General features: G+C 41.4%; 4 non-coding genes across 4 annotated transcripts; 3 read left to right on the top strand and 1 right to left on the bottom strand.

Annotated features, from left to right (window-relative positions):
• Positions 1-2,371: 2,371 nt before the first annotated feature.
• Positions 2,372-2,465, top strand: TRNAI-UAU (transfer RNA isoleucine (anticodon UAU)). Its single transcript has 2 exons — positions 2,372-2,409; positions 2,430-2,465. It is a non-coding gene; the product is annotated as a tRNA-Ile (tRNA).
• Positions 2,466-12,269: 9,804 nt separating this feature from the next.
• Positions 12,270-12,342, top strand: TRNAF-GAA (transfer RNA phenylalanine (anticodon GAA)). The gene has a single exon. It is a non-coding gene; the product is annotated as a tRNA-Phe (tRNA).
• A 1,661-nt stretch (positions 12,343-14,003) lies between these two features.
• On the top strand, positions 14,004-14,077 carry TRNAI-AAU (transfer RNA isoleucine (anticodon AAU)). The gene has a single exon. It is a non-coding gene; the product is annotated as a tRNA-Ile (tRNA).
• A 692-nt stretch (positions 14,078-14,769) lies between these two features.
• On the bottom strand, positions 14,770-14,842 carry TRNAK-UUU (transfer RNA lysine (anticodon UUU)). The gene has a single exon. It is a non-coding gene; the product is annotated as a tRNA-Lys (tRNA).
• Positions 14,843-15,541: the final 699 nt, after the last annotated feature.

Here is a 15,541-nt window from a genome sequence, read left to right as displayed (position 1 = left end):
AAAGTAGGAAGAAAGAACAAGGGTAGTAAACAAAAGCCAATAATGACTTAGTAAATATTAATCCAGCCACATCAATAATTACAATGAATATTAATGGTTTAAGTACATCAATTATATAAGGGAGTTATTATCAAGAAGACAAGAAATAACAAGTGCTGGTGAGGGTGCGGAGAGTAGGAAACCTTTCTGCACTGTAAGTGGAAATGTAAATTTATGCACTCATTATGGAAAACATCATGGAGGCTTCTAAAAAAATTAAAAATAGAACTACCATATGATCCAGCAAATTCACTTTTAGATATTTATCTGGAACTTGAAGGAAACATCCGCTTTGATGAACTAAATCAAGTTGACCCAGAGAAAGGAATCCAGAGAGATAAATACTCTAAACTTTCTGTCTTCTCTCATTCTGTTTGCTCCCTCAATTGAAACTCAAGATGAAGTTGCAGGGCAGGGAAACCTAAATTGTGGTCAGTGCAGGCTATGCTGCTGCGTCGTTTCAGTCGTGTCCGACTCTGTGTGACCCCATAAATGGCCTCCTACCAGGCTTCCCCATCCCTGGGATTCTCCAGGCAAGAACACTGGAGTGGGTTGCCATTTCCTTCTCCAATGCATGAAAGTGAAAAGTGAAAGTGAAGTCTCTCAGTCGTGTCTGACTCCTAGCGACCACATGGACTGCAGCTTACCAGGCTCCTCCATCCATGGGATTTTCCAGGCAGGAGTACTGGAGTGGGGTGCCATTGCCTTCTCCTGCAGGCCATACTTCCATAGTAAAAAGAGCAGGCAGAAATCAGAAGCGTTTTTTTTTTTTTTTAACGTTAATAATCCCAAGCACTTGGCTTTCTATATACATTTTTCTTCATGCACATGATTTTATGCTTATAATGTCTGCATTCTATTAATGAACGTCAGTTTAATATCCAGTGACATATTGTGAGTCTTGTAAGTTTTCATCTCTTAAGAATAGTTCCGAAGATACTGGTTCTTCTTGTCTAGATCCAGACTTGGAATACAGCATGTGAGTACTAAGATGAGGTTTATATAAATCACTTAGAACAATGTCTGGCCCAGTAAGCTCCATCCAATTTGTGGCTGCTATTGTTAGATGAATGCCCTCTAGAGGTTCAGGCAGAGCTCGAGGACTGTGTGGTGGGAATCTAGGAGGAGATCCTGTGGTGAGATGGTCATTACTAAAGGGCTATGTCGCTTCTCTCTGCTCCTTACTTTAAGGTGTGTTTTAAACACACGTAACGATTCAGTACAACAACGCAACAGACCCCGAAATATGGAAATAGTTCTCTGCCCTCGCACTCCTTCCTGCATCTGAATGGGGATATTTGGTCACTGGTCTAGCACTCTCAATCCTGTTTGTTAAGTCCCGTGTGGACAGGAATAGTCAGGCTATTCCATTATTTACACAATTCTCCTTCTCACTGACAGGAATTATTCCATAAAAGCCTGAAAGCCTCATGTCTGGTATGTATGTGCCAGCTGCGATTACTCTATGCCAAATACAAACAAGCAAACTAACAAACAAAATTGGCCTTTATAATGAGATGCCCCAGGCAGAAAATGAAGATACTGGGTGGGCAAATTGGGTTTGCTTCTACTCTACGGGTTGTAGAGGCAAACTACCTGCAATGAACCTCGAAAGAAGGTCAAAGCGGGTGGAGGGGCAGGGTGGGAGTGGGGATCGGGGACACCACCTAGGTCTCTTTAACACTCGGCACAAAGGAGCCGTTTCCGCTCTGGTTGTTTTCCCATAGGAGATGCTGGACCAGCCGGCTGTATGACTTAGAATGAGGTTTGCAAGCAGGCTCGGGAAGGATTTAGGGGAACCTGGAGGCACAGCCCGGAGATGCTGGACAGCAAGGTGGATAGTTCCGCCAGAAGCGCAGCGGGTGCTGGGAAACCCGCTGGGCGAGGACTGGGCTGGCTCTGCTTCTCTGGGTCCTGATCTGGTAGGAAGGATCACGGATCAGCCAGGCGGTGCGCGGTGATGCAATATCTCAGTCAAATAGCCCTTGTCTTCCGCGGAAATCGTTCCCTTCTTGGAGTCAAGGCGAGGGAGAACCAGAGTCCGCCCGTCCTTTCTCTTCAGCCTTTTCTCGGGGCTTCTGAAACGAGCATCCCTGAACACCTGGGAAATGCTGATCTTTGCGGGCCCAGAGGAAGGATCACAAACATGCTTGCGGGAGAGATGGAAGTGTCTCGATCAAAGTGTCTCTGCCAGGCCAGCCGCGGCTGAGGAGGGTGGGGAGAAGAGGGTCCCTAGCAATGCGGCGCGTTCCCGCTCTGCTTGTCTTGGGGATCCTGCGCGCCGGTCGCTCATGGCTCTGTAGAGTGCGCACCGAGAGCTAAGGGAAAGCATGCTCCAGTGGCGCAATCGGTTAGCGCGCGGTACTTATACAGCAGTATATGTGCGGGTGATGCCGAGGTTGTGAGTTCGAGCCTCACCTGGAGCATGTTTTCTTTCCTTTACGGTTTCAGTTTCTTTTCACTCTAATACTTTCCTTCTCTCCTCTTTAAAGATAAAAGCTAAAAAGAGGCTACTACATTTTCCAAAGTGAGAACGCAGACATTCCCATGATTAAGGAGAATATTTGGTCGTTTTCAAACAAAGAAATCACAAGCTGAAAGGAGGCAAATTGAGCTCATTCAGTCATATTCGATTTTCCTCTGTCAGGAGAACTTAAAGTCAGGTTGCACAGCTTCGAATGAGTCTCCCTCATCCTTTGCTCGCTCCTAGTGTAAAACCATCCCTCAAATCTTTGGGAACTGAGCACGGAAGAGGACAACTTGGGTCTTACGCCCTGCCATTTCTTGCAGCTGGCACAGGGGCTCACGAATGACCAGAAGCTGCGCTCAGGCATCTTAACGTCGAGTTCCATAAGATCTGCAGTGAGGTTGCTGAACTTCATCTGTGAAATATAAATGTGTTTGAGTCGAGCTCCACCGCCTACTTTACATAAACCAGACTGGGGAACAGAAATTTATCTCCCCCTGCAATGAAACGTAGGTAGCTGTGTATGTATTTCTTCCTAATTTCATCAGAAAATAAACGACCTTGTTTGGAAAAACGACATTCATCTGGAGGCTGTGTCTGAAATAAATGATCGTATGTTGCTCTACTTGTATCCAGTCTCTCCTGGATTTCGTTGTTTCACAGGGCCCTCCTTGTGTTTCTTATGTATCATTATAGCCTACAGTTTCATCTCAATTTTTTTCTCACCTACTCATATACACATTCTTTGTATTATATTCATTCCCTTAATTACAACATCTTTCCAAATACTGATGATTTTAAGATTTCCTTCCCTCCCATACAGTCCCCTCTTTTGAATCAAGACCTATGCATCCTACTGCCTACAGGATATTTCTGTCTAGACATGCCTGCAAGTCTGTAACAGCAACACATGAGGAAATCATCAAACTCAAATCCACTCCCTCTCCTGTGCACTTTATCTCAAAGGCAGCCATTCAGCAAATACTTGATGACTGCTTTTTGGCAGATCCACTCTAGATGCTGAGATTACTGTAGTGGGGAAAAAAAAAATCAAATCTCTATTCTCTAGAACCTAATTTCTAGTAGAGAGAAATAAGCAATGAACAACTGAACATAAATATATTTATATATAGTTAGACAAAATGGTAATAAGCTTATAGCAAAAAACAAAAATAGGATAAGAGGGATCAAGGATACCAGGGAATATGCTGGGAGTGCTATGTGATATAAGGTTGTTAGAGAAGGCCTGTCTAAGCAGTGACATTTAAGCAGAAACCTGAAGGAAATAAGGGAGAAAGTCTTGGATATATATGGTGAAAGACAGGTACGGGCAAAGGTAAGAACAAAGGCAAAAGTCAAGCTATGGGAATGGAGCCATGAGCATAGTTAGAGAAGAAAAAGGAAAAGAGGTCACCCTGGCACATAGTAAGTCCTCTACATATGAATCTTTGAGTTGCAGAACTTTCAAAAATGCCAACATGCATTCGCTTGTCCAGTCACGTGAGTTAGTTCACTTGCCTGGCTTACATCGTCACATGCGTGCATCCTCTACAAGTGGTTGTGCTTTTGTGTACTTTATTGTACAGTACTGTATAGAGTACAGTATCTTTCTTCCAAGTCTAGGATGTCCAGAACCAAGTGTAAAAGCATCAGTGATGTATTTGGTACTGCTAAGAAGCACCAGGAATTGGAGGCTCAGAAAAAGGAATAAGAGAGATAAGAGGAAGAAGTAACTGAAGAACTAAAGAGATTCATGATGAAGGAAATGGCAAGGGAATTTTCTTTATTTGAGGAGGCACTGTTAGCTTTTGAGCACAGGACCTGAATCTATAATGATACACAAAGGAGGCAGCAGCCCTTCAGAAAGCAATACTGTGCTACCGTGTCATTTACGGTGAGAAAAAAAGAGCTACTACCCAGATCACTGGATCATCGAGCTGGGAGGGATCGGGGGCAGGAGGAGAAAGGGACGACAGAGGATGGATGAGATGGCTGGACGGTATCACCGACTCGATGGACGTGAGTCTGAGTGAACTCCGGGAGTTGGTGATGGACCGGGAGACCTGGAGAGCTGCGATTCATCGGGTCGCAAAGAGTCCGACACGACTGAGCGACTGAACTGAACTAAACTGAACTGAGATAGAATTGAATTCAGCAAGGAATCAGAACTTATGTCTTCAGTGTCAGGCATGAGTGACACTGCCCCTTTGCCCTCCATCTCCTATTGCTGACAGTCCTTCAGCTCTACCATCTCCCATCTCCTCTCCCTCCTCCAGTCAGTAGCTCTTCTTGCCTGTACACTCCATGCCAGTCCCTGAATGCCAGCTGTTGTATTGTACTACTCTACTGTAAGATTAAAATGTTTATTTTATTTTTTGTTTGTTATGCATTATTTGTGTGAAAAGTATTATAAACCTATTACAGTACAATACTGTATAGCTGATTGTGTTAGTTGGGTACCTAGGTTAACTTTGTGAATGAACTGGACTCATGGATGAAGTCCTGTAATGGAAGTTATTTGTATGTCAGGGACTTACTGAATTTTTCAACAGAAGAGCCTCTTTAAAAAGTTTTTGAAACCTAGTGCCTGACATGATATTATATAACACTAGTTAATACAGTGACCAAATGATGTTTGAGGAAACAATGTGAAAATAAAATTGCCAGAATCACAAAGAATGTCTCCAGGGGTTATTCCTGTTTCCTGTAGTGATCTCTGGACAGTCAAGGACTGGGTTGTCTCTGATTCCCATGGCTTGATTTGGGAACTCTGTGATGACTCTGATCACACCAACTTCTGTGCAGCTAGTGGTTCAAAACAGAAAGCAACAATACAGTTCTCTAACGTTTCCTTTAAAGCAAAATGCATTTATTTAGGATGCACTAGGCATGAGGAGTTTCAGTTGTAGCATTCAAACTCTTAGTTGCAGTTTATGGCATGTGACCAAGGATCAAGTTGGGGCCCCCTGCATTGGGAGTGTGGAGTCTTACCCCTGGACCACCTGGGAAGTCCCTTAGGTCTCTTTTCTGGTAAGACATTTATATACAATAAGATTCAAGCATTTTAAGCGTAGAGTTTGATGAATTTTGATAATTGTATTAATTTCCTTTTGCTTCTGTAACAAATTAGGACAAACCTAATTGTTGTTGTTCAGTTGCTAAATTGTGCCTGACTCTTTGTAACCCACGGACTGCAGCTCACCAGGCTTCCCTGTCCTTCAGTGTCTCCTGGAGTTTGCTCAAACTCATGTCCATTGAGTCAGGAATGCCATCCAGCCATCTCATCCTCTTTCACCCCCTTCTCTTCCTGTCCTCAATCTTTCCCAGCATCAGGGTCTTTCCCAATGAGTGGGCTCTTTGCATCACGTGGCCAAAGTACTGGAGCTTCAGCTTCAGTATCAGTCCTTCTGATGAATATTGATTTCCTTTAGGATTGACTCGCTTGATCTCCTTGAAGTCCAAGGGACTCCCAAGAGTCTTCTCCAGCACCACAATTCAAAATCATCAATTCTTTGGTGCTCAGTCTTCTTTATGGTCTAACTCTCACACCCATACCTTACTATTGGAAGAACCATGACTTTTGTTTTGTTTTGTTTTCCATATTTTAAAATTTATTTGCCTTGTATCTGTCTCCATCCACTAGAAGATAAGCTTCATAAGAATAGGGACTTGATCTTTTTCCTCCCAGCATCTTGGGTCATGCCCAGCATGGTGAGATAATTAGGAAGTGAAAAAGTATGAGTTTGACTATACGGACTTTTTCCAGAAAGCAATGTTTCTGCTTTTTAATATGCTGTATAGGTGTGTCACAGCTTTTCTTCCAAGGAGCAAGGGTCTTTTAATATCAGGGCTGCAGTCACCGTTCATAGTAATTTTGCAGCCCAAGAAAATAAGATCTCTGGTTCCTCTGCCTTTCCTAAATTCAGCATGTACATCTGCAAGTTCTTGGTTCACATACTGCTGAAGCCTAGCTTGAAGGATTTTGAGCATTACCTTGCTAGCAGTGAACTAAAATGGACAGGAATGGGTAAATTTAATGCAGATGACCATTATATCTACAACTGTGGGCAAGAATCCCTTAGAAGAAATGAAGTAGCCCTCATAGTCAACAAGAGTCCAAAATGCAGTGCCTGAGTGCAATCTCAAAAATGACAGACTCAGTTTGTTTTCAAGGCAAAACATTCAACATCACAGTAATCCAAGTCTATGCCCCAATTACTAATTACTAATGCCAAAGAAGCTGAATCTGAATGATTCTATGAAGACCTACAAGACCTTCTAGAACTAACACCAAAAAAAGAGATGCTCTTTTCATCATAAGAGACTGGAATGCAAAAGTAGGAGGTCAAGAAATACCTGGAGTAACAGGCAAGTTTGGCCTTGCAGTACAAAATGAAGCAGGGCAAAGTTTAGCAGAGTTTTGGCAAGATAATGCCCTGGTCATAGAAAACACCCTCTTCCAACAACACAAGAGAAGACTCTACACATGGACATCACCATTCAATACCAAAATCAGAATGATTATATTCTCTACAGTCGAAGATGGCAAAGCTCTATATAGTCAGCAATGACAAGATCTGGAACTGAGTATGGCTCAGATCATGAAATCCTTACTGCAAAATTCAGGGTTACATTGAAGAAAGTAGGGAAAACTGCTAGGCCATTTGACCTAAATCAAATCCCTTATGTTTATATAGTGGAGGTGACAATTAGATTCAAAGGATGAGATGTGATGAACAGAATGCCTGAAGAACTATGGATGCGGAGGTTCGTAACATTGTACAGGAGGTGGTGAGCAAAACCGTCCCAAAGAAAAAGAAATGCAAGAAAGCAAAGTGGTTGTCTGAGGAGGCCATACAAATAGCTAAGAAAAGAAGAGTAGCGAAAGGCAAAGGAGAAAGGGAAAGATATATTCAACTGAATGCAGAGTTCCAGACGATAGCAAGGAGAGATAATAAAGCTCTCTTAAGTGAACAATGCAAAGAAATAGAGATAAACAATAGACTGGGAAAGACTAGAAATCTCTTTAACAAAATTGGAAATACCATCATTTCATGCAAAGATAGGCACAATAAAGGACAAAAACGGCAAGGACCTGATAGAAGCAGAAGATATTAAGAAGAGGTGGCAAGAATACACAAGAAGAACTATACAAAAAAGGTCTTAATGATCTGGAAAACCAGGATGATGTGGTCACTCACTCACCTAGAGCCAGACATCCTGGGATGTGAAGTCAAGTGGACCTTAGGAAGCATTACTGTGAACAAAGCTAATGGAAGTGATGGAATTCCAGCTGAGCTATTTAAAGTTCTAAGAGATGATGCTGTTAAAGTGCTGCACTCATTATGTCAGCAAATTTGGAAAACTCAGCAGTGGCCACAGGACTGGAAAAGGTCAGTTTTCCTTCCTATCCCAAAGAAAGGCAATGCCAAAGAATATTCAAACTACTGTACAATTGCTCTCATGTCAGAAACTTAGTGGCTTAGCACAAAATTCTTGTCTTGCAGTTTTGTAGATAAGAAGTCTAAAAAGGCTCTCACTGGGCTAAAACCAAGCTGTTGGCAAGTCTGTGTTCCTTCTGGAAATTCTCTTAAACAATTCTTTTTCTTGCTTTTTCTAGCTTCTAGAGGTGGCCCACATCCCTTAACTCTGGACCCCATTCACCTTCAAAGACAGCAATTGCATTACTCTAATCTCTGCTTCCCTTGTCACATCTTCTCTGATTCTCATCTTCTTATGCCTCTCTCTTCCATTTTTGTTAGGAAACAATTTATTCATTTATATATTTTTGGTTTCCCTCAGTCTTTGTTCCTACCTGGAGGCTTCACTGCTTGTGGTGAGCTGGGGTTCCTCTTCATTTCTGTGTGTGGGCTTCCTTTTTTTGGTGGCTTCTCCTGTTGCTTCTCTTGATCTGGCTCTAGGCATGTGCATTTCAGTAGTTGCAGCACTATCTCAGTAGTTTTGGTCTGCAGGCTCCATGGTCAGGTGAGCCCACAAATTTGATTACTTAGATTAAATGAGCCCGTTCTTTGGAGGATATAGTAAAAAACCAAGCAAGTTATATTATGTATATTGATAAACTGATTTTAAAGTATATTGAAAGATTCAAAATAACCAACAGGATACTGAAGTTAACAACCTGGAGAAGGAAATGGCCATCTACTCCAGTATTTTTTCCTGGAAAATTCCATGGACAGAGGAGCCTGGTGGGCTACAGTCTATGGAGTCACAAGAGTTGGGCATGACTTAGCAGCTAAACCTCCACCACCACCACTGAAGAAAAAGGTTGGAGATCTGACATTATTTAGCTTCAAGATTTGTTAGAAAACTACAGTGATCAAGACAGTATGGTATTGGTGAAAGAATAAATACATAGATCAATGGAACAGAATAAAGAACCTAGATATAGACCTAAACCAATCCAGTCAACTGATCTTTGATGAAGGAGCAAAGACAACTTAATAAAAAATTATATTTTCAACAAATAATTCAGAAAAAACTACATGCAAAATAAAAATGAATCTAGACATAGATCCTATGTCACAAATATTAATTCAAGTAGATGATGTGCAGGCACACTCAGTCTCTCATTTGTGTCTAACTGTTTGCAACCCCATGGACTATATATAGCCCACCAGACTCCTCTGTTCATGGGATTTTCCAGGCAAGAATACTGGAGTGGGTTGCCATTTCAAAAGCAGATTACAGGCCAGACCTAAATGTAAAATATAAAACTTTTCTGGATAACATAGGAGAAAACATAGCTGATCTCAGGTTTGGTGATAACTATTTACCACACTACACAGCTTATAGGATCTCAATTCCATGCTCAGGGGTTGAACCTGAGCCAGGGTAGTGAAAGCACTGAATCCTTATCATTAGACCATCAGGGAACTCCTGGTGATGACTTAAAAAAATATTTAGTTATTTATTTGACTGTCTTATTTGTGGCATGTGGGATCCAATTCTCCCAGCAGGGACTGAACCCTGGCTCTGTGCACTGGGAGAAGGGAGTCCGAGCTACTGAACTACCAGGGAAGTCCCTGGAAATGATTTTTTAGATACTATACCAAGAATATGATCTGTGAAAGAGAAAAAATTGAAGAATTGGAGTCCATTAAAATTAAAATTTTCTGCCTGTGAAAGCCCGTGGAAAGAGAATGACAGACTGGAGAAAATATTTACAAAATATATATTTGATGAAGGAGTTCATGATCTGAGCCTCAGTCATTTATATTGAAATAATAATTTTTAAATAATAAGTTAAAAAAATTAAAAAATCCAGAATAGCTATGGCAATCCAAAGTAAGAAAAACAAAACTGAGGCCCTGTATTATCAGACAATATTACTTAATTTTAAAAATAATTTATTTAGTTAATCAGAGGATATTTGTTTTACAATGTTGTGTCAGTTCTGCCTGCAATAACATGAACCAGCTATAGGTATACATATGTCCCCTCCATCTTGAATCTCCTTCCCACCTCCTGCCCCATATCGAAGCTCTAGGCTATCAAAGAGCACCAGGTTGAGCTCCTTGCATCGTACAGCAAATTTCCACCGGCTATCTATTTCATATGTGGTAATGTATACGTTTTAATGCTACTCTCTCAATTCTTCCCACCCTTTCCTTCCCCCACTGTGTCCACAAGTTCTCTATGTCTGTGTCTCTATTGCTGGCCTAAAAATAGGTTCATCAGCACCATTTTTCTATATTCCATACATATTCATTGATATATGAATTTGTTTTTCTCTTTCTGACTTCCTTCACTCTGTATAATAGGCTCTAGGTTCATCTCTTCACTAGAACTGGCTCAAGTTCATTCTTTTTTATGGCTGAGTAATACTCCATTGTATATATGTACCACTACTTCTTTATCTGTTCATTTGTTGATGGTTATCTAGGTTGTTTCTATGTCCTGGCTATTGTAAATAATGTTGCAAGATATTATTACTTAATTTTAAGATAAAGAAATTAAGATAGTGTCATTTTAGTGTAAAGACAAACATAGGTCTATGGGGCAGAATAGAAAGTCTAGGGAAAAACAGATACATATACAGTTCCCTGTTTGATGATAGGGAGACAGTGCAATTCAGTAGGGGGAAAATTGACTTTTCAATAAATAATGCTGGGTTAATTGAAATGATATATTAAAGAAAATGAATTTAATACTTATCTCACACTATACATAAATTCAAAATGGAATATAAACTTAAATGTTAAAAATAAAATACTTAAACTTCTAGACAGAAACATAGGAGAACAGCTTCATGACTTTAGTGTAGGCAAATATTTCTGAACTAGGATGCAAAATAGCACTAACTGTAAAGGCTGATAAGTTGGACTTCATTAAAATTAAAAAGTTCAAAATACAAAATTAGGAGAGCTAAAGATGTACCACAAATTGGGAGAACATATTTGCAACACATATCTGACAGAGGACTTGTACTCACAACACATAAGAGCCAACTCATTGGAAAAGACCCTGATGCTGGGAAAGATTGAAGGCAGCAGGAGAAGGTGACAACAGAGGGCAAGATGATTGGATGGCATCACCAACTCAATGGACTTGAGTCTGAGCAAGCTCCGAGAGATGGTGAAGGACAGGGAAGCCTGGAGGGCTGCATTCCATGGGGTTGCAGAGTTGGACACAACTGAATGACTGAACAATAAATGAACTACAAATCATTTTTTTAAAAACTGGCAATCAACCCAATTTCTTAAATAGGGAAGAACATATGGGAAGATGTAAAATATCATAATCATCAAAAATAGAGGTCAAACTCACAAAAAACTAGAACTACATTCTGGCCCAAGTAGCAAAAATTAAAATGACAATATCCAGTATTGGCTAGACTGTGAAGCAACCGGAAGCCGCATAGGTTGCTTTCAGTAGTGTGAACTGTTACATTTGGAAAACAGTTTCACAGCACGTAATAAAGTTAAACACACACATATCCTGTAGACCCGAAATTCCACCTTTACACCTATATATCTATCTAATAAATCAATGATTATGTTCATCTGAAACTATGCACAAGAAAGTTCAGTGCTTTTTATGATAACCACAAATTGAGAGCCAAATGCCTATCAACATTAGAGTGGATACCTAAATTGTGGTACAACCATGAAATGAACGTTTATAAATAGGAACAAACTGCTTTTAACTGCTTTAAAAAAAAACAGATGAATCTCAAAGACAATATTGAGTGAAAGAAGCCAGACTTATAAGAATGCAGAGTCTATTTGATTCAATAAGTATAAAGTTTAAAAACAAATGAGAGGGAACGTGAGGGAGCATGCATGGTGACCAAGGGGTGTAAACTTGTAGAGATCATCATGCTGTGCCCTTAAAAGTATATGACATACTTTAATAGAATAGAAAGGAATAAAAATGACTGAAAGAATAGAAGATATTTAAGCGTCAGGCTAGAAATGATCTCAAACGGTGTTGTCTTGAGTTCTAGGAAGCTTACCACTCCAACAGGAAGCTATAAATCACCACACCCCTTTGGCTCTCTCCAATTCATATACATAAATTTTCTTTTACCACTTTTCTTTTGTTCCTCCTTTCATATTCAGGAAATTTGGAGATGTTTTCCCATTGTCTTATTTTTTTGTTGTTAGTACAATTGTTTTTGAAAGGGGAAGTGTATTATGTTTTTAGAAAACAAAAGGTTTTCTTACATTTTTCTGAAATGGAGGAAGTAGTTAAGAAAAGACTGTTTAAAGAGAGTAGTTGACAAGGTAATGCCCAACGAGTGGCCGAAATAGCTCAGTTGGGAGAGCGTTAGACTGAAGATCTAAAGGTCCCTGGTTCAATCCCGGGTTTCGGCAACTATTTTCTTAGCCTTTTGTAACGCGAACTATGAGATACTGAAGTCAAACTAAATGTCCATTGCCTTCAAATATACAATATAATAAGTCTATAATGCCTTTATAGACTGAGGAGTTGCATACATTTACCCTTAATTTCTATGGCAAAATGTAAATCTGTGCCTATACACAGTAATTCTTCCACAACTACCAGTAATTCCTTAAGGTAAAGAGGGGAAGAAAACCTAAAGTAAAACACTTAGTGCTTTATATTTATGTATTTATTTAGATGTTATTAAAGGCATCTGTAAGAATCAGGGTACGAGCAATTTCAATTGTCCCTTATTTACAGTAATTCTTTCGGAGTTCAAATTGCTAAAACACGCTCATTCTTTAGCGATGGCTTTCTGAGTGAACATTAGGGGGTCTATACATACATTTTAGAATGTAGAAGAATCCTCAAAAGCCGGAAGGTAGTTGATTTTGAAAAGTACAGAGGACGTGGGACTGCCCAAGAATTAACAGATTTCGTTTCTGTGACTTTTGAGCACCGAAGGAAATGGCAACCCACTCCAGTATTCTTGCCTGGAAAATCCCATGGATGGAGGAGCCTGGTAGGCTGCAGTCCATGGGGTCGCTAAGAGTCGGACACGACTGAGCGACTTCAATTTCACTTTTCACTTTTCACTTTCATGCATTGGAGAAGGAAATGGCAACCCGCTCCAGTGTTCTTGCCTGGAGAATCCTAGGGACGGTGGAGCCTGATGGGCTGCCGTCTATGGGGTCGCACAGAGTCGGACACGACTGAAGCGACTTAGCAGCAGCAGCAGCAGCAGCAGCAGCAGCAGCAGCAGCAGCAGCAGCAGCAGCAGCAGCAGCAAGCCTTACCAGGACAAGAGCTCTTGAAGACTAGAGAAGTAAAACCTAGAAGACTGGCGGGACTTGAGCCTTTGACTGTTAAATACTTAACCAACCACGAGCAACTCTCACTTCTCCCTTGCACCAGCATCGGCTTAAAATGCAACAAAAATCATTACTTGTTGATTCATTTAGCTTTAAATGTATATTCAGTGAAAATTTAACTAGGGGTCGGTCAGCAGGAAAGTTCAAAAAGTAGGAAACAAAACAAAACAAAACACCAATGCAACCCCAGGAAATGTAAAGGGACATTTCCCGAGGCTGCAGGAGATTCCTTCAACTTTAGGTGATACAAACTATAGCCTCCTCGAGGGCCAACGAGCTCATCTCACTCTATCTTCTCCAACCTCGTGCTTGGATTCTTCCATTCGCAAAATGGAAGATGAGTGACACAGAGAATTCACTGTATCACTGGGTGAAAATTTTAATACCAATTTGAAAACATAGGTCTCTAAGTTACAAATTATTTGCAATTTGTGATCCAGTAGGGATATGCTTTTAAAAACAGAAGGCTCCCTTCACCCACGATTGAAGATCTTATTACAGTGCTTTTTCTACAAATAAACTAGGCTCAACTGCACAAAAATTTCTCCGTTGATTTTCTAGTCCAAATATGAAGAATTGAAATAGTATAGATTCCTCATTATAGTCTATGAATGTGGTCTGAGGGAGAGGGATAAAAGAAAGTTATCATTTTAAATAATTTTTTAGACTAAAACAAAAATGTAAACATTTACTTTCATAAAGACAGGCGCTCCTGTGGTGGCCGGTTAGCTCAGTTGGTTAGAGCGTGGTGCTAATAACGCCAAGGTCGCGGGTTCGATCCCCGTACGGGCCATTCCTGGTTTAGTTTTGGACTTATGATACCGGCAGGGTGGACCTTTACAACCCACGGTTATTATAATCCAAGGTCCAGAAGCTTAAACGTTTCCCTCGTGGCTGTGAACTTTACCTGCGGTGCAGAGCGAGAATACAAGTTACACATTCGGAAATCTAGCCACCTATGAAGATTCTCTTTTGGTTTAGTTTGAGGAATTGCCCCTCACTTGGCAGTGATCTCCCCCAGCCTCTCTGTTCTGCCTTAATGCAGAGAAAGAGGCAAGTCTGTTCTCTTTGGAAATGCCGCTCCAACGCTACCTTTCCGCGCCTTCCTTACACGCTCATCTTTTAAAAAATAGTGGGGAGGGTATTCCTCTTGGTTCTTCTGTCCACTTGAGGTTCGGTTTCCCAGCTCCTACGTATGTCCCTAAAATTGACGTTTCCGGCTGGTGGGGTAGATACCGGGGATGAAGAGCACCAACTGGGCCTCAGGGGTGTGTGTGCTAAGTCGCCTCAGTAGTGTCAGACTCTGCGACCCTATGGACTCTAGCTCGCCGGCTCCTCTGTCCTGGGGATTGTCCAGGCAAGAATACTGGAGGCCCTCCTCCAGGGAGTCTTCCCGACCCAGGGATGGAACCCGCGTCTTCGATGTCTCCAGTGCGGGCAGTTAGGTTCTTTACCACTAGCGCCACCTGGGAAGCAAAATAGAGACACCCCAACAGGGACTTGAACCCTGGACCCTCAAATTAAAAGTCTGATGCTCTACCGACTGAACTATCCGGGCTCATGAAAACCACACCCTTCCTGAGGTAAAAGACCTTCTGCATCGCGTCTCTACCACACTTCTTGACTCAGCATTTCCATAGGAGATGTCTCTTTTTGTCAGTAGCTATGCGGAGAAGGCGATGGCACCCCACTCCAGTACTCTTGCCTGGCAAATTCCATGGACAGAGGAACCTGGTAGCCTGCAGTCCATGGGGTCACAAAGAGTCGGACACGATTGAGCGACTTCACTTTCACTTTTCACTTTAATGTATTGGAGAAGGAAATGGCAACCCACTCCAGTATTCTTGCCTGGAGAATCCCAGGGACGCGGGAGCCTGGTGAGCTACCGTCTATGCCGCACAGAGTCGGACACAACTGAAGTGACTTAGCAGCAGCATGCGAGGAAAGAGCTTTGCAGGATGGTCTTCAGAGTCAGGACTCTTCCCGGTCGGGGGGGGGGCGCGGGGGGAGGGGGGAAATACTGATGTAGAAGATACTGGTAGGGAAAAAATTTTTTCCCCGTTTTTCAAGTTTCGTTGATGTAAAAACCTCCCTTCCAATGGTCTTTTTCAGTCACTTTTCTCAAGTTCAAGAAGTGATGAAAAGTAGGAAGAAAAGCTTTCTGGATGGGTCCCTTGATGATTCTGAAATCTCTTTCAGACTCAACGGACAGAAAATGAAGGATCAGTCCCACGAAAATACATTCGAAGGACTTTAA

This window comes from Ovis aries, chromosome 20 (genome assembly GCF_016772045.2).
Source record: "Ovis aries strain OAR_USU_Benz2616 breed Rambouillet chromosome 20, ARS-UI_Ramb_v3.0, whole genome shotgun sequence".
In the NCBI taxonomy this organism is placed as follows: Eukaryota; Metazoa; Chordata; class Mammalia; order Artiodactyla; family Bovidae; genus Ovis; species Ovis aries.
Note: the sequence above shows the minus strand (reverse complement) of the source record. Positions and strands in the feature narration are given on the sequence as shown.